Source organism: Columba livia, chromosome 3 (genome assembly GCF_036013475.1).
Source record: "Columba livia isolate bColLiv1 breed racing homer chromosome 3, bColLiv1.pat.W.v2, whole genome shotgun sequence".
Taxonomy (NCBI): Eukaryota; Metazoa; Chordata; class Aves; order Columbiformes; family Columbidae; genus Columba; species Columba livia.
Genome location: NC_088604.1, coordinates 54,677,999 through 54,698,244, shown reverse-complemented (window position 1 = coordinate 54,698,244; position 20,246 = coordinate 54,677,999). Strand labels below are relative to the sequence as shown.

At 36.0% G+C, this 20,246-nt stretch overlaps 1 long non-coding RNA gene across 1 annotated transcript in view; it reads left to right on the top strand.

The window, feature by feature from the left end:
• The window catches only part of LOC135579049 (uncharacterized), a 29,168-nt gene extending 13,599 nt beyond the window's left edge, over window positions 1–15,569 (top strand). The window contains exons 2-3 of the long non-coding RNA XR_010471347.1: window positions 8,456–8,678; window positions 11,492–15,569. This is a non-coding gene — a long non-coding RNA (uncharacterized LOC135579049). The remainder of the gene's footprint in view (window positions 1–8,455; window positions 8,679–11,491) is intronic.
• The last annotated feature ends 4,677 nt before the right edge of the window (window positions 15,570–20,246 follow it).

The window sequence follows — 20,246 nt, the reverse complement described above, 5'->3', positions numbered from 1 at the left end:
TAAAAGGGGGTATCTCACCTGTATCTCTGTTGAAAATCTTAATCCTGCTTATAATAATAACCTATGCAAGTTTTGCAAGTTTTTTTTTTTTTTGTTTTTGTTTTTTTTTAATTGATACAAATGAAGTAAATAGACACAGGTGAGAAAATGGAAATCTGGAGGAGTCGAAGTGCATAACTGTTAAAAAACTACCTGTATTTCCTCAGTTTGCAGAACTGATATCTGTAGACATTTGAGATTGACTGCATTCATTGCCCTGTATTCAGATGGTATGTTTTAAATATGGGTAGTCAACAGAGCATAAATATGTTGTGCGTGTGCATTCTGACAGCACATGTATCAGAAAAAAGTTTCAGTAAAAAACACAAAACAATTGTCACAAAACCATTTTTTGTGTCACAGCTAGTCATCTGCCAGCAAGATGTCAGAAAGAGTGTTAAAAATACTGTATGTATTCAGCTCAAAATGTGTTTACATTTACAATATGTTCTTTTATGTGAAAGAACAGAGACAGAATGAAAGGAGAATCCTCCCCTTGGTAATGACTGTTTTAATGTCTGCCCAAAGCTTTGTAAATAATGCAGCACTATAAAATTTAGTCGTAAGAAGTAATCATTATCTCTCAATAACAGAGAATATTTTTTCCATTTGACCTGCCATATAAATGTTTACAAACATTATATTTATTTTTAAGAGTATTTCTTCTATTCATGTCCTAATAGAAGCAATGTGAAGACTTATAACATCTCAGAAAATCACCCTATAATATGCCTGGTCCTCTGTTTTTTTCCAAAAATTGCGGTCTGGAACAGGGAATTTTAATCTTCCGATGGATCAGGTCAAAGTCACAGAACAAATAGGCTGTGAAAACTTCTTTTGATTACTTCTGTAAACTTGCCTTGCAGGTGGGTTGCTGAGAGATATATTAAGGAAACATACTCTTGTTCAAATAGGCCAAAACCTCTTTTCACAAGATTCTCAGACGTTTCCTTGAGGAAAAAGCATGATGAGAAAATAGTGTAGGAGTACATTTTATCTTAAAGAAGACTTTACAGTGTGGCTCATTCATTCTAAAAAAAAAAGAAGAGGGTGATTATCGAGCAATTTTATATTAAACTGTCTTGAGAGCGAGGTGGTAAATGATGACTGATATATTGTCAAGGAATTTTATCTTCTTGTTTATTTGTAGTGTGCTGCTGTTAGTTGGTCACAAGATGTAACACATGCTACATGTGCCAAACTGGGAAATATTTGCATTTAGTTTCCTGATATAGAGAAACCCAGTGCATTTTGTGTGATAAATTACTTGTAGTTGGATGAGATCAAAGGATTTAATGTAGGAAAGGAAAACAGTAGCAAATGAGAATACCAATACAACAAAGGATGCCTCTGGGGCTTCCTCCAGGATTTAAATTCTCAGGTCCATCTTAAATGAAATATATATTAAAAAGCTTAAAAGTTTCCATTTGCAGAAAGCAATGAATGATGAGATGGAAGTCATGAGTGCTGCATTATGACTCAGGCTTGGAGTCCTGATTTACAGAAAACAAAGCCCAAGCATAGAGTACATCAGGTTATCCTGAAGGGCATGCACCAGCTCTCGTCCAAGCTCTTCTTGTCCTCCCCACACTTCCACACAGGCTCTGGTTTCCCTGTGAAAGAAATCCGAGTGCACTTTCCAGATGGGATCTCCAATATACTCCAAACAATACCAGCCAGCATGTTGCAGGCCTCAGGGCTCAGCATGCTGTGCAGCAGAAAGCAGCAGATTTGCACCCCAGAGAAATCATTAACTCATGCCTGTGTAGGGGGTTTTAGGGAGTTGCAAGTGGAGGTGAGAAAACATACTAAAAAGTCGTGCTTTACTGTTATTGTCTGAAGATTTTATGGGTCTGTTTTGTGATAATGTTGGTAACCAGGGGGAACAACCTGGGCTGCTAATCAAGAGTTTCGATTTGCAGTGCTCAGCCTCCAAGAGTACTGAGAGCACTGATGGCTTCAAAAAGAGCCTCAGTAAAAGGTCTGAAAGAGGTGGTCTGTGTACAAATCATGTAATACAGTTATAAGCAATAGTTTCTTAGCTCTTTTCTGTGAATAGAAGTCAACAGGAAATACTACAAAGACTAGGTTACCTGAAATCTTGCTAAGAGCCACTTCTCTGCAGTCTCCAGTTGGCAGGTGTATAAAGATGGAAACAGAGATTCAAAAATGTTCTTCTGACATTAATCTTTTAGGAATTTTATGTAGAATGATAAAATGGGTCACCGTTGTCTTTTAAAGTGTGAGCCAATGAGGAAGATGTGATTGAACACCTGCATAATATGGATTAATAACTTTTTTTTTCCCCTGTTAATCACACAGTTCATACTGTAGCTTGTAACTACTAGATCTTGTGTGACTAACCTGGAGAAACAGCTGTGTACTATTCTGTTGTCTAGGAAACTGTTCTAATCACCGGTTATACCATAATAGTAAGATGTTTCTTATGGTAAAAAAGGGCCGTTCTGCCAAGAGATGGCAGAAAGGGGACAACCAGCTGTAATGAGACATTGACAAGAGTCTTGGAGAGATGATACTTCCAGCTTCTGGTTCTCGCTCCAAACACTATTGGTATACTTTATCTTATTACTATTAAATATATAGTCTTGGGAGCAGGGAGGTCTAAATCTCCAACTCTGTCCTGAAGCACTATTATGGATTTTGACTACAGTTTTACATTAGGGATCGCAAACCCTACCTAAATAATTTGGAAACAGCTTGAATATAATCACAGTTGAGTTTTTTTCTTAGTAGGTATAAGTATTTCTAAAACAAAGAAAAAGAAATAAAATCATGTCATGATTTTGTAAGAGAAAAATCATATAACAGTGAATTGAAAAGTTTATCTAAGCTTTCAACAGGTAAAGATAGTAAGATGACTCCTACTGAATCAATGGTAAGTCAGTCTTCTTTTCTTCCTAAAGTAAAAGCTCAGAAGAAGTAGAAAAAATGGCGTATTCAGGGTATGGGAGACAATACATTACGTTTTGTACATACCACTGAGGAAATACACAGTATCATTTAGAGGACAATATAGAGCAAGATAATCCATAGAAGATAATAGCCTAATTTTCTTTTTTCTTGAAAGGTGGAAGGGTGTCAGTAGGCAGCAAAGCAGATATGCAATTATAATATTGCATCTATGAAGGGGAATAATGACATATGTAAAGATATATGTAAAGAGCATGCATTAATGGGGACAAAATTACTCCTGTCCTGGCTACACTTGAAATACTGTGACCAGTTCTAGGCATCTCCATATTAAAAATATATAAAAGCTTTTAGACAGCTTTGGAAGAAAAGCCACCAGAAAATGTCAAAGATCTTATAAAGTATGCATGTAGAAATAAGAACATCCAGATCATTCAGCAGTATTGAAAATCTAACCAATATAAATACCAAATTTAACTGAGAATTCAGTTCTTTTTTCTCTCGAATTCATAAATAGTCTAAATACCTAGAACCTAATCCAGTAAGTGGGCACATCGACAACAGACTGCAGTAGACTCTGCCTAAAGCTCCAAAATGGAATTTAATATTTTAGATTCTTGTAGAGAAAAGAAACATTTTAAATTAGACCGGAATCTAATATTACAGCTGTGGTTATCTCTGAGTTTCATGGATAAGAACCTTACATGCTCACTTGTGTATACTCTGATTTTGTAAATAAAAATAAACAAGAATTCAAAAAGTCACTTTGATAAGTAAGAGTGAAAGATCTAATGCTTTAAAGAAACAGCCCTTCAGACAAAAGTAAAAAAAAAAAAAATGAAATAATGTTTTCAATGTTTTTTCTTCCAGATGTAACTAAACTGAGAAATGGGTTATTATTAGGCAAATTAAAATAATTCTGGGAGTCATATGAAAAAAAAAATATCTCTGAAAAATCATCATACAATACCTCTACAGTCAACAGAGACCTGTTAATAACAATGGAAATAGTTATAGATGTTGACTGACAGATAATCTTTCAATTGAATTAAAATCAGTTTGTTTAGAGTGACTATTTCCTTCATAGACATCTACATTGCAGGCAGCTGAAATCTGGGTCAGGGAAAATAAGATTATTGAGTTAGGGTTATGTATATGGGATAAAGAAGACAACATTTTTTCATGTTCTCTGATTTAAAACTAGGAAAATAAAAAGTCAGGAGAGAAATCACAGGGAAATTATCATGAATATAAATGCCTTTCAGTCAGTAAAGCATCAATGAAGCTAATATAGGAGCTTCAATGTTTTTCTTTCAGGCCAGTTGCCTGCAGTCTGGGTTCACTCAACTTCTGCTTATGTACTGAGATCAGATATATTCTCTCTGAACAGGCTCAGGTCAGTCTTGTTGCTTTACTGTATGCAAGAGTATATGATGACAAGGGAGCCTTTGTATTACACTGTTCTTGTAATAGGGGTGAAGGTACAGGAAGAAAAATGCCTATATGGGTCACATTTACTCAGATGTATTGCCAAACCTTGTAGTGTTCATGCTCCTATAATATAATTCAAAAGAAAATGTATAATTCTTGAGAAAGACGTAGCCTTGCAGAAGCCAAATTATGAAAGCCCTCTAGGGTTTCTGAGTACAAAATCTGGAGAAATTGAATTTAAGCTGGAACAGATAACTAAATAAGCAAATAAGTTATGCCATAATGGCCCATTAGAGTATAACAATATGTTGCCTTTTAGATAACTTTCAGCTTGCTAATTTGAAAATTGCAACCATATGAAAGCTTTCAGAGTGACAGCACATTTGTTTGTGGATCGGTATTTGAATATGCCAAATATTGGTTCTATTAAGCTATTATAAAGACAAACATCTCCATCAGACACATTTTCTTTCTGCATGAACACAAAGGCAAAATGTTGCATGTTTTGCTGATATCTTTATGATTAACTAAATTTGTTTTCTATTTTCCACAGAAAGCTGTGCTCTGGAAAACCTTTTTGAAACATTCAAACTTTCACTCAGGGACATTTCTCTCCATAAAATGACCAAAGAGCAGTAGATGTTAGCAATCAGAAATCTCTAAGGACCCCAATTTTTACAGCCTCATTAGTAGTGTATTAATTAGTTGTCACCCAGGTTAGCATTGACTTGTTAAGCTCTAACAGAATGCAATGAAGGGCAACTGATGTGCTCTCAAAATGTCACATCCTGTATCCAGGCTCCATCGTGTGATACTTCTGTTTGAAAAGGTTGGTCTAAGTAAAAGACAAATGGTCTTCTTACATCTTCTAGCTCTCTTAGTAGGCTCTGTGGCTTTCAGAACATTTCACATAAGCATATTATTTTTTACAAATGCAATTCCTGCTCTATGTTTGTATATGTACACATCCTTTCATGTCTTTCCAAGTTATGTGTTTGTATCCTTATATGTGGTGTGTGTATATATATATATGCATGTAAAGAGATACGTGTATAGGTTAGAAAGGTAACTGAAAAGTGGTGTTGCTTAATGTACATAATTGCAAGCTACTAGATTATTTTATCACAAATGTGTGTCTTTTTTGTAGCTGTCCTGATGCTAATATAAATAAATAATTTTATATTTCTAGCTTAATTAGAGAATGTATGTCTGTCTTGAGCAAGAGGGCTGGGCAAGATGACCTCCAGAGGTCTCTTTCAATATAAATTGACCTTATTTACACACACAAAGCTGTGCACATATGCACAGACACATTTCCCAAGAAAAAATGAATTATAAAAATTCCTTTATTATAACTAGTCACATATTTACATTTCCCAGGTGTCTTGATAAGGTGGAGATTAGAAAACATGTTCATTTAAAAGGAAACTATATACAAGTGGTATATATACCACAGGAAGAGGGTCAGACTTTCTGGTGATCAGACAGATTGTGCCTTTTGTGTCTCTGAACTTTGGTTTCCACAGTTTGGAAGAAGAAACTTTCGTACAGAGAGAAAGATGTTCCAAAAATCTCCACAAAAGTTGGAACAAACTGGTTTACTTCATATTAATGTTATACACAAGTTGAAATATTATTATAATCATGGCATTATTATTATTATTACTATATCCTGTTAGACTTCTCAATGTCTTCGAGTCCTGATTTGTCTGTGTCAGCAGGACTCTCTACATCTCTATGGATGGATGATGAATCTGTCAAAAGAGAAAGGTAAAATTTATAATACGTTTGTCTAAACAGTGTGGATTCTTCTAGAAGAGTTATTTGTGGTTTGACACCAGCTGTGCTATTTTTTCTCTTATAAACATTATCTAGAGCAACTAAAATGATGAAAGCTCAAAAATTTCTCTAAAAGATGCTACAAATTTGTTCATTATAAGTTACAAGCTATAGAGATACAATACAAAAGCTGCATTTGAAATCACAGGGCTGTGATGAAAGGCTTTTTTTGCTTACTTATTCTAAATGATATTCGAACCTGTCACGGTCCATTCGATGATGGACTCATGATGGTTCTTTTAACCTTGATCTCAGAGTGCAAAATTAAGGCGACCAAAATGCCGAGGGGATACAATTCAATCAAGCAGTGTTACTTTATTAATTTGCCCGTAAAGTGGCACGTGATAGAGAGAGAGTAAGAAAGAGAAAAGGGAAAAGAAACGGGGAAAAGTAAAAGTAAAGATGAGAAATGGGGTTGCGTTTATCACCAGTCCCGTTCCAGAAGCGTCCCTCTGGTCTCCGGGTCCTGTGGAGTCCTGCTGGTCCTCCATCGTGGTTAGGGATCCTCTGGTGGGAAGATCTTCAACGGTGTCTATTCTGGTCTCATCTTTTATGCTTCTCCACCCCCCATTGCTCCCATTGTTTGAGACCAGTGTCTGCCTTGATTTCGCAACCCAGGCTCGTACTGCGCAGGCTCGAAAGATTCACGCTTTCTTTTGCCAACGCTTACGTGTCCAGCATTCAGGGGTCTTTCTCTGGTCCATTGGGTGACCTCAGGACCCATGGTGAACTTCTGGGCATGCTCCTTTTCATTGGCGATTGTTTGAGGGAGCAGGTGAGGGACATGTGTAACTGAGACTGCAGGTGAGAAAACATCTTCTGGATGGCAGCTATTGTCCCTGGGTCGAAGAGACCCTCGTAACAATAGTCTTCAGGAGGCTGGGGCTGGTTTTAGCTGAAGCAGCAGGCAAAGTCCACACAGCAGCCAATGTTAGCAGCAGCCCCCATATCGGAGAAAACAGTGGAACACAATGCTTCTCCTCAGGCCTCTCTCCAAATCCTTGTCCATGCATTCTTTCTGTCAGGGCCTCAGTTCTCTAAGTTCTTGATGGCGATGTTCAGATACTGTTCAATACTGCTCCATCTTCGGACCGACTCTCACAGAACCTCACTAATATAAAATTTCCCCAGTGTATTTTCTGACTGTGTGTCAGCTGCGCCTTAGATAGAGTCGCCATACATTCCTTTAAACCTTTAATCAGTAGGGGTAAAACTACCTACAAGACGAAAGAATGACGCTGCTTCAGACAGTAAAATACCTCTGACCATTACCAGCATATAATTCACAAATATAAGTTATTCCATCTCCTTTTCACTGGTTTGGCAGACAGACTGAATGAAGTAGGTTACTGTGGCAAGGGAGAGAAGTTCTGTGAAAGAAAATGTGAAGAATAAGTTAAAACTCGCTTGAAATAAATGAATAGAAGTGCCCTCCACCTGCCCCATTGTCATCTGCGGAACTGACACATTGGGCAGCAACACTTAGTGATCAAAAGTAGTCTCCTGGGTTGTTGATCTTTTAGGTAGAATAGTAGCTAGCACTAAAACATATATTTTCAAGTAAAGAAGATTTTTTTTGTCTTTCCTGGGGAATCCAGTGATGTGTTGCCAATATCTTGAAGAGATTCCACTAAAAACTTTGCTACTTACTCTCTGATAAATTCTTTCAGTGAAGATTTTTATTACAGAGAGTAAAGGCAAAGTATTGGGAGCTTATTTACTTGTTAAGACAGAAATGCTTTATTAGAAAAAAATAACAAAAGAAAGAAGCAACTCTCTACTTGATAAGCACCTAAGCAATATTAAGTTGAAATTGTTTGTCATATGGCTTGTTCCTGAAAATACTTCTCATACATTTATCTTGTACAATTGTCAGCTGATATGGTTTAGAAGGTCAGATATGTTAGGACAATTGTTAGCACAATAAATCAATATCTATTTGGACATAAGAGCCAAACCAAAAGTATTCGGGTGTTCCGTGATGGTGATCTGAGTCTGGGAGTGCAACAGGTTTCTTTCTTCTTGCATGAAGGCACTATGAAGTAATTTTATGTATTGGGCTCTGGAAGTGAAAACACCCCATTATTTCTTCTCTGTTAACCAGAAGTTTCTCCGGGTAACATCTTGGCTCTTCTTTGAGAGCAGTGCTGGCTAAGCTGCTCTTTCGGAGATCAGACTAACAAAACTTGAGACAAACCCCTTCTTGTCCTTTCAGATTGCAGGTAAGGCCACCAGCAACCAGAGGAGCTGTTGCAGCCTTGCACACACAAATTTCGGCTGTTGGACAACCATCTGCTGCGCATGCTTTTTGTTGATAGTGATTTTCACCAACTACTCCAGCAGATTTTCTAAATCAATTGACTTCTGCAGCAGGATGAACTTTTGCCCTTGCTCCTGCACCTAGTCCTTTTAGCCTTCCTTTGCAGTCATCTGTTCAGGTAAGCAGCAAACTGTAGTGAGATGCTTACTGGGAGTTATTACTATTTTATAGCTTAATTAGTATAGTTAATTATGTTTTGTAATTATACTATGTTTTGTTTCTATAAACATGGAGGTCGCATTATATGTAGTCAGAGCTACTGTAGAATTTAAGCTAATGGTTATTTAATTATGAGAAGAAGGGTTTTTTTTTGGTTTTGAGGCAATATCCTCTAATAGACATGGAAGATAATGTCCTGTACTGACCCACTTTTTCATCCATGTTTTTTTTATACAGGCTCTGTCCCTTAAGATTCATTATTGTGTTCCTCTTTTACCGAAGATGAATATTTTCAGTTTTTAAGTTTTCTCCATGGTCTCTTAAATTCCATATGGGAATCCAAAGTTACAAAATAATTAAATAATATGAGGATTTTTTTTTTTTTTCACCTGCTTAAAGATGAAGAAAAAAAATGCAGGAGCCTTTACATAGATGACTGGCTTTTTTTTGCTATGTTAATATTCTATTAAAACAGTCTTTTTACACATTAAATAGAGAGGGGTTTTTTATGCTCAAATGTCCAAGTTAATATGCATGGTACTTTGACAAAAGATGTTGCAAAAACTAACCACCTTTTCAAGTTATATTTTATTTCGTTAGTGGAACAAGTCACATTTTTGCATCTAAAAGTGCATTGGTAAATATACTGACATAAAAACATGTCTTACTGAAAGAATCTCAGCATATGAATGTGAATTTGATTCAATTTGGGGAGTAAGATTTTAATTATGCAGTTCTACATATTCAGCTGACATTTTTGATTGCTATTTCAGTTCTAATCTCTTGATGATTTTGATCGCGACAAGGTTTTTAATTTCAAGACTGTACAGCCTTGGCAAATATGACACCTTATTCTTTAATTAGAATAATTTAGTAATAAAGAAATGTACCTTCTCTGAAATCTTATAACACTGAATTCATCATATATACTATGTAATCTGTTCAGAGACAATGTTATGATAACGTACATTGATATAATTACATGAATGGATGAATCATTCCGAGAAACTCTATCAGCATAATAGGTATAATATATTGTAAGAATAGATTAAAAAAATGGTAAGGAAATTTACAGTCAAAGTGGCTTCACCCCACAGTTCAGTACAGAGGTTTGTTGTAATACTACTTCTCTAATTGCTTGCTTCTCTAATGCCAGAGCATCTCACATTGCTCATAATATACCTTTGTAAAATAATAATATACCTTTGTAAAATACCTTTTACAGTTTGGTAACTCTGAAGATGCTACATTTTGCATATAAAAGGAAAAAGAAAAAAAAATATCTCTCATGTAGGATAAGCAGTTAAAAGCTCACAAACTTCTAATTCTTTCTTGAAACTCTTTTGGTGTTCTTATGCCAGCAAAACCCCTCAAATGTTCTATAATCAGAAACACAAGAGAGTAACTATTACAGAGAAAGTTCCAGTAAATGTAGCAGATAATATCCTTGCTTCTTTTCAGCCACTGTGGGATAATTTTTAAGTGCTTATTCAAATACCAAGAAACTATTAACTTATATTCTGTGTTTGACACAATTAATGTTTGCATTTAATATAGCCCATGTTAACAAGTTATTTTTGCAGGTTTTTGTTAATGTGTAATACAAACAACTTTATTTTCCAGTCACACATTTTGGCTTCAGTCAACTCAAAATATTCTGATTCAAGCTTATGATTCATGTATGAACATCAGCAACCTCATCTGACTATTGCTTCAGGGATACATGTAGCAGGCAGTACAAAAGGAACACATCTGTCTTCATGGCAGGAATATAAAAACATTAAGGGATGACCATTGTGGTTCATTATAGTTCTTTTTTTTTGTCTTAAGACAATGTTGACTACAATATGTTCACTACAATACTGCTTGAAAAAGGATCTTGATGAATGCAGCCATCAAATTGGCCAACAAGCGCTGTTACACATGGTTAAGGTTTACCAAATACCACACTGAAGAGTTTCTGGCTTCTTTCTTGATAACTCTGGTGATTATCAGTTAGAGATCAAAAATGTTTTAACTTGGTATTTTTAAAAAAAAAATTCTTCATCTCCTCTGCTCTTTTCTCCTTCCATCTTTGTCTTCTTTTTATAATACTTTTGTTAATGGCATAGGAGTATATGCATCTAATTAACTTTTTTTTTTTTTTTTTCAGAAAGGTATTCCATTAAAACATTGTGACTCTTCTCCATAATTGATGTCAGAAATAGTTACTAGTTAGGGAAGCTTTTAGAGAATACAGACTAAGTTTTTAGAATAAAAGGTCTCTGCCATTTCATATGCTCTGTCTACACAGAATTAATATTCTAGCATGAAAAGCACCACAAAGTAGATGTCAAGGTCTATCTTGCATCAGCTGGTACAGAGCAGGTATTTAATTCACACCTAATGTCCAGCGTATTTCACTATTAATGGCCACAAAGAAGTAATTCATTGTTTCAGGTTGTATATTTTTTTTATTCTAGATTAACTGTAATTCTGTAAACCATGGGATAGACACATGGGTAGATACACAGATATGTGAACCCACATATCCGCAGAAAATTACTATTGGACAGTGCAGAAATCAGAGGTTCACCAGTTGTGATAGAGATGCACCTGAACTGACCTAATGTAGAATGGGTGAAGCTTGGCATGACGGATCAGTGCAGCCCATATAGTTTCTGTAGCCATTTCCTCAGAAGGCTGTGAATTGATGACAAAGGAAAAACTTTGCTACTCCATAAGAAACCATCTCTAATTAGGAAGCTTTAACGAACCTCATTTATTTTGCAGACCCTCCCAGACCTATTTGTAACATGGTCCTTAACTGTTTTGACGTTGGGAAGGAGTATCGGGTTGGGCATTGTGTTATGCAGAGGACAGACTGCTTCTGGACTTAAAATATAAACATCACGTAAGCCGGAACAGACAGAAGGATGGTGCAGAGCTTGTGAAAGAAAAAGAAGCAGTAAATTTGTGACTTCCACTGTCAAGGTCTTTCTACTATGCTGCATTTTCCAACATGCCATTGTTCCAAAAAAACCCCAACAACTAATTGGAATTCAGCTGGTGATGGTTAGAGGCTGGAGCACGTGATGTAGGAAAGGAGGTTGAAAGAACTGGCTTCTAAAGGGAATCTTACTGCTATTTTCAACCACCTGATGAGGGTGGGTAGAATAAAAGGAACCAGGCTTTTCTTGGAAATCAACAATGAGAGAGATAGTTGAGAGAGACAACGATAGAGAGACAACAGGCACAAGTTACAACAGGGGAAATTCTGAGTATATATTTGAAAGAACAACAACAGAATGAATGCAATCCAACACTGGAGCAAGTTTCCCAGAAAGGCTGGAAATTTTGCCCTGAACAATCTGCTCTAAGCTGCTTGTATAATACTTTAAGAAAAGGTGACCTCCAGAGGTGAAAAACCAAATGCAGAAATATTTTTATTATATGTAATAGATGACAGTTCCACAAAATTGCCCTGATTTGAAGGAGATCTCTCTCAGCACCATAAAAGTATTGCATTGGATAGAACATTATTGAAACTTAAGAGTTTAATGGTTTTGTTTCATCAGGAATATTATTGGGAGTGCTATCACAGGAGACAGTTGAGTAAATAACAGTCTCCAAATCCCACACAAATCACCCATTTCCACTCAGGTCACAAATAGGAGGACATTGCTCACTATATTCTTAAATAGGTACATATATGCATATGTATGCGTGCGCGTGTGTGTGTACAGAAAGAGAGAGAAGGAGAGGGAACAGAAGAACAGAACAAATGGGCAAGCAAGTGGCAAAATTACAAAGGTGAAAAAAGTATCATTGCAGCACTGTAAGTGTACTTGAAAAGAGAGCTATCAAGTCAGGACATTAGCTGAAAAAGCCTTGGGTCTGTGAACAGGTAAACATTCTGGTGATTTAATTATTCTCATACTCCAGATAATATGATGATTGCATTCATATTAATAGGTTATTGTGACAAATGCTTGATTTTGTCAATACAGCATCCTCTGAATTAGAACTACCAGCTATATCTCTATGGGTAGTTAGGGAGGAAAGAATTATGTGCATTTATTAGAACTGAGAAGAAATATCTCCATACCTAAATTGTGCAACCGGCTGTTTCCTCTGATCCAGCTTGGACAAGTGAATCCTGCCATTTTTATTCAAACTCTATGTTTAAGATTCTCGCAGTACTTATCTGGAAAGTGTTTCTTTTAACGACACTCACAAAAGCAGTTGTGAGGCAATGGCCTAGATTATGCATCTGCATTGGCAGACAGCTATGGGCTGCTGAATTCCAGCTGCAGAAGGAAAAATGTAAGTTGCCAAAAATATTAATCTGTCTTTATGGCCAAAATAATCATTAGATTCATTTTAGATGAATGCTTGCTTTCCTACTCTCTCTGCTTCTTAAGCTGAGAGGGAAAGACAGCATGAGAGTGACTGAATAAAAGAATAATATTCTTCTTTTTGTTCTTTATGACTCACAGTACAAATCAGCCAAGTCTGGCAACTATTATTCTATTATTCTCCTAAATAATGATATTTTGGTCCTGTAAACTGATGGGTTTTGGCCTTAATTAAGCGTTTGTTTAATTTCAAATATGTTAGAAGTCTCACAAGCAAAAAAAAGCAAAAAAAAAGCCCAACAGCCCAACTAGGGCTTTCTGCAGACTTTTATAGGTTTTCTTCCTCAGCTCAAAACCATTCCTAAATTTAGCACAACCTTTGCAACAAGGGACCCATCTGAATTATAAGATGACTGATATCCGTATACCTTGTTCTTTTAAGTGGTGAAATCTTCTGCTCTCCAAGTTTTCCATTTCAAAGCAGAATTAGTAGTCAGATCCTCTACTCCTGAAGGATTCTACCTGATGATTAAGGGAAGCAGGATTTCACCCCTGTCATACAAAAGAGCTCCTACATAAATTTAGTGGCTGCTATATTGCGCTTCAAATGTAAAAAATGTTTCAGCAGTACATGTGCATAAAAGATATTTCTCTTCGACAACATTACTCTTATGTCCATAACCATCCATCCTCTGCAAGACTACAAGTCTTTTCTAGATGTTGTGACACTTTCAATTTTAAAATAAAATAAAATATAAAATTTAGACAATGAGTCATATCTAAGCAGCTGTCAGGAGAACGGAGTAGTTCTCATCTAGGCTCCCTCTCCCACAGAAAACTGGACCAGATGGTCTTTTGAGGTCCCTTCCAACCTCGATTATTCTGTGATTCTATGATTCGGTGACTTTCAGTCATTCCTTAAAAGCCACAGGGATGCTCTTTTCACACTGAAGTCAAATGCAAAATTCCTATTCACTTCAAAAGAAATAGGGCAAGGTCTGGAAGTTATAAAAATACATTTCCAGACAGAATAGAATGTAAATTTAGGTAATGATTTGGAATATCTCCAATCACAACTTAAGTCTTGAAACCATCTGATTCCCTCTGAAAGTCATCATAGCTGAACATTAAAATTCTTGTTGCAGTATAGCAAGTTGACATCATACAAGCATAAATAATGACATGTACAAAGGAAACAAAACACCTTCTGGTTTTAATTCTAGAACAGGAGAAAAGAAATTAGGAGGACAATCAGCTTTGTCTAAGTGAATTGTGAATTAAAGTTTGTTTTGATATGCTTACTTCATTTTTTAGTTGCAATTGATCCTTTCATCCAAAAGAAAAATTGATCACACTGTTTTAGAAGAGTATGCAAAAGTTATTCAAATACAGGTTGATGTTAGCAATTAAAAATGTGTTTCAAAATTAAGAATATAGCAACCCTGAATCCAGATAATCTCTTTTTTTCCTTTTTTCTTTCCAGTTTCATGGCAGAAAAAGAAAGCAGCAGTTGAGAGGAATAGATATAAATGAATTATCCTACCTCTCCTTACAAGTGAAAGTAAATGTCGTAGCATCAACCTGAATTTATCAGGAGTATAAAATTTACAATACTGAAAGAGACAATTTGTCCCTCAAGTCCTATAAAGTATATCTGGCTGAGCCCAGTAACTGAAATATTACAGAAAGAGGAAAGTAGAGAATTGCATATTCAAATAGGAAATGTTTTTCTTAAAGCTGCCTATGAAGGTTTTATTTAAAAAATAAAATATACATATATATATATATATACATATATACATATATTAATTCTGGTGCTTGGAGATTGCCACTTAATATACTACAATAACCAGGTGCTGGAAAAGCCCAGCTGCCTTCACAAGCAGCAGCCATAGCAACCAATCTCTTCCTGGGTTGGGGGCCAATTCCATGATTTTTACATAATTCTGTGGGTTTTTTTCCGGTATCATAAAGGCAGTTGAGTCATTCAGCAAAATCTTGAACTTCAGGAATATACATTTGGCTATGTTAAGGCAGTTGATAAATAAAAGGAAATTCTGTATCTTCATCATGACTAAAGCTGCAATAACTATGTATGAGGAAACCGTATTGTCATTATTCTTTTCTCATTGCAAGGATATGACCTTATAATATAATTTAGCAATTATAGTCTTCTGGTGTGTTTCTAGATCCAGTCTTGCCAATGTTTGAAGATGCGATCTGCTTAAGACTGTTATCAAGGCTGCATAGAATATATCAGTAAAGACTATAAATGACAAGTTTGGTTCAGTAATCTGTGCAATTAATGTCCATTTCAGTGAAAATGAAGTGTTCAATCAAAGGCTGATTTTGATTCCTAAGTATTTTACATAGTAGATATCCAAGGTGATGTTCAGGACAATAGTATCATTGCTTTGTTAACTAATACTAGTCAAAGAACATGTCATGACAATTCTTCACTTAATATTACATTACTAAGTTAATAGCTGTTGGGAGAACCCTCTAAAAATAAATAAATAAATAAATAAATAAAAATAAAAAAGGTGACTCTTTCAGAAAGTTTCCCTTAAAGAGAAATGTACATTATTATTAGTCTTAATCACCTAAATTTATCTCAGACAGTGGTGCTGAAATTCTCAAAGCTATTGATGAATTTGAGTCTAATGCCCACTGTGAAGATGTAGGCTCATGACTCCAGAGAAGAAGCCGTCCCTGACCATCCATTATATCATGTTCTGAGGCAGAGAGGTAGTACTCTTACTCATTTACATATATTTGCTTTGTATGAATTGAAACATTTCCTAGATATTTGAGTCTGAAAACAGGATCACCCAGCCTCACAGTTGCACGATATTTCTTTTAATCTTCCTTCTATAGTTTTAACTGGGTTTGTAAGCCTAGTAAAGAATTTGCATAATAATTTACCCCTATTTCTAGTAAGTTATTATCACAGAGGGCAAACCAAATCCAGACTTTTACTCCAATCATTAGCAAAGATCTCTGAATTATATCAAGATGACTGGAATGTTTATATCTATGATAGCCCTGCTTTATGCAAACAATTACTTTAATAAGTGTCTGCAATACAGCATACATTAATTTAATTAAGAGATAATATGAATTGAACAGAACATTGTCACAGGATAATAGTCCCTTGTTTCTACATGAATCCTAAGGCATTGGGATAAATAGTAAAGGCACAGTGAAACATTTCAAAGAGGAGATGCTTCTCGTTATGTCATTCTTGTTACTTGGCTGTAATAATTTCTACTGCACCAATATTTTAATTCAAATCTGAAACCTGAGCTACATCTAGGATCATTTGATGCTTGCAAAGTAAGGTGTTTAGCTTAAAAAGTAAACAGAGAATATTTGTCTTGAATTAACTCTAAGTTCTCATTTTTCCAAAAAGCTATTTCCTATTTTTATCTTGGTTTTCCCCACTCACAGAAATTACTCACTTTTGTCATTTCTATCTAATAAATGTGATCATAGCCTTATCTCACTTATTGTGAACTTAGCTGATTCTGACAGATTTATTTAAAATGTCTATGGAAGACATTATCATAATTTAATCTTTTGCCTAAATAGCTGTCTTTAAACCTCAATGCTATTTGTTACAATTTCTATTATGTTAGCTGTATTCGATTCAGATTATTTTTTGCTGTGTCCACATACATAGTGAGAAGATAATTGCTGCTTGAAGTTTAAGTATGTGATGATAAACAGCAGGTCAACTGAACAGTTGACAGGAGCGGGTTTCTTGTTTCTGGGTTTTGTTTGTTTGCTTTCTGGTTTTGGTTGGTTGGTTGGTTGGTTTTGAATGTTTACTTGTTTTTGTTTTTGTTTTTTTTGTGTGTGTGTGTGTGTGTGTTTTTGTTTGTTTGTTTGTGTTGTTTGATTGTTTTTGTTTTTCATTTTCAAATCTGTAAAATAATCATGGAACTGCCTTCAAAAATTTCTCATGTTCTAACATGAAATGGATTATTTTTCTGGGTCACATGCTGAGCCTTGAGATGGTTAGATAGCTTCTAATTTCCAGCCTGAATTCATTCCTCACTAATGTACACTGATTTGTTTTATGCCAGTTCTTCATTGTAAATTGCTCTTCTTTCTTGTATTTACCCTGTGAGAGACCAATCAACTCTTTTCTCAGCTTCATGATTTTAAAGGCACTTATTATTGATTTATATTGGGAAAATAAAGATCTCCTGTAAACTTTTTCAGGAATTTTGCCATTATTTTAATAGCAGTAGAGAGTTCTCTAGTGTGAAGGTAAAAACCTTTTAAAACACCTTCCTCAGAGGAATTTGATTCATATTGATTCTTTTGTTTCTTTTTGTCCTGCCTATTTCTCTGCAGTTTCCCATGGTCTTAACATTCCCTGCAATCCCCTTTTCCCTGCCTTTATTTCTACCTTTTCTGGCCAGTCCATACCCTGCAGTACCTGTGCTCCACCATGTTCATATAATATTCAGCCTCAAGTCAAGAAATGGTAGCAGGATGTTACAACGAAACAAGTACCGTTAGTTCAGTAAATCACCTAACTCTCATTAAAGGGAGATTTTTAATAATTAAAAAAAACTTTAAGAATTTAAAAAACAATGCAATCAGTTGTCTATGGGTGTTCTTCCTGTAGATGGAGTATACACAGTGGAAAGTACAGTGGTGAATGAGGGCAATCGGATTAATAAGAAAGCTGACATTACAGGCCTAAATTCTGTGCAGAATTAGAGTTGCTATACAGATGGTATATTCAGCATCTGCTCAGCTTGCAGGTACAACCTAGTTCCTAATTACTCCTTGCACAAAATTCCTTCCAGGTGGTTGTCCTAGGAAGGACTTTCAAGGGCACTTCCAGTGGGACTTTAACATCTAAGACCTCTTGACTGTTTTTGAAAATTAAAAACAGAGTATCTGGTAATAAGCTTTGGAGTAGAACTCTTCTAGAAGAGAGAGTTTCTAACAATTCTCTCTTTTACTTGTGATTATTCTTCCATACTCTAGCAGATTTGTGTAACTACTTGATATTATATGTGAAATACATTCTTTTATTTTAAGTTTTCCTTATTCTTGCTCTTTGGAAAACACCTCCTTCTTCATGACATTTTGTCACTTTAAAATGCAGGATCATCCAAGAGTCATTTAATAGAACTATAATATTCTCTGAGTGCAAGAGGCCAAACAAATGACAAATCAATGTCTAAAATACTTAAAAACTGCTATGCAAAAATCAGCATTTCGAATGCAAATAACTCAAGAAAAATCTTGGTAGAATTTCTGTTCTGATAGAGAATATTAGATTAATACTTGAAAGAGCTACATTTTAGAAACTGAGATAAACAAAGATACTTCACCACTTAAAATCTAGAGCAATACAGAATAATTAAAGAGTAGTTTCCTACTCTAATTAAAGAAAAGCAGCTCCTGACACAGCATCAGTTTTACATTATTGCAGTTTATCAGCCAGCTGCTGAGTTGATTCTTTATGCTTTGGGTGATGACTTTCCAGGGAATAGAGAAATGCTGCAATACAGTTGCAAGAATGTCATCCTGTCTTTCCTTCTGCTCCCTCATTCCTTGTCAAATATCATGGTAAGAAAATTGACCATGCATTTTGGGGGACACCAACAGACCCACAAAGGAATACAGTTCCAGCTAGGTTCACTACAGGTGTGCAGAAGTGAACCCAAGGAACTGTTTGAAAAATATGGATTAGCTTCTAATCTCAACTTCGCTGGTAAAATGTGAGAGCAACTCAGTTATCATCAACAGATTTAAGCTAGTCTACATCACTGGGTTGTATATCTCTACTCTGGATTCTTTCTGGCCAAGAATACCCTATTACCTTTCGTTATCACCAAATCAGGCCCCAAAAATGTTGTTAGAAAGGCTTTTGTTATAAGTCTTGCTTTGTGTGAAGAAATATGAAGTACCTGGACTTGTGCAAAGCATTTAACACTGTTTTGCGTGGCATCCTTATCTCTAAATTGGAGAGACATGGATTTGACAGATGGACCACTTGGTGGGTAAGGAATTGACTGGAATCTTGCACTCAAAGAGTTGCAGTCAATGGCTCGATGCCCAAGTGGAAACCAGTGACAAGTGGCACTCCTCAGGGACTAGTGCTGTTTAGTGTCTTTGTCAACAACATGGACAGTGGGATTGAGTGCAAGCTCAGCAAGTTTGCTGATGACATCAAGCTGAGTGGTGCAGTCGACATGCTGGAGAGAAGTGATGCCATCCAGAGGGACCTCAACAGGCTGGAGAGATGAGCCCACGCAAACCTCTTGAAGTTCAACAAGGCCAAATGGAAGGTCTTGCACATGGGTTGGGGCTGAGACAGTTGAGGGGGGGGTTAGCCTGGAGAAGAGAAGGCTCCAGGGAGACCTTCTAACAGCCTTCCAGTACCTAAAGGGGACCTACAAGGAAGCTGGAGAGGGACTTTTTAGAAGGGCAGGACAGGTGATGTGACAGGACAAGAGGCAATGGCTTTAAAGTGAAAGAGGGTAGATTTAGATCAGTTATAAGCAAGAAATTCTTCTCCATGAAGGTGCGAGGCACTGGAACAGGCTGTGCAGGGAAGCTGTGGATGCCCCATCCCTGGAAGTGTTCAAGGGCAGGTTGGATGTGGCTTTGAGCAACCTGGTCTATGGGAAGGTGCCTTTGTTGGAACTAGATGATCTTAAAGGTCCCTTGCAACTGAAACCATTCTATGATTCTGTGAAACAAAATAAGCAAAATGAAGTTAAGAATAAAATAAGGAATGTTATTCTCCTCCTTCTTCCATGCACACAGTAGATTAAAAGAACCCAAAGATTTCTTATTTAATGTCAGCTCCTTCAAGCATTTGTGTTATTCAGTTAAAATGTATTGAGCAATAAAAAATGCATGGCATAGATATGGTGTATACAATAATAGTAACTGAATAGGTTAATTGGAAACTTAGCTGTTACAATGACAAATGGCTCCATCTCTTGCTTTTAATTCATGTAACATTATATGTCAATAGGGACTAATTTTTAAAATGCCTCACAGGCTTTGATTGACACTGACTGGCTAGCTGTGGCTGCCTTAATGATAAACATTTACAACAGTCTCAAGGGTAAAAAGATCAGTATTATGCAACTTCTGATATAGCTTACTTGCATGTTTCAGCCTATGGAGAATAATAAATTTCAGCCATAGAA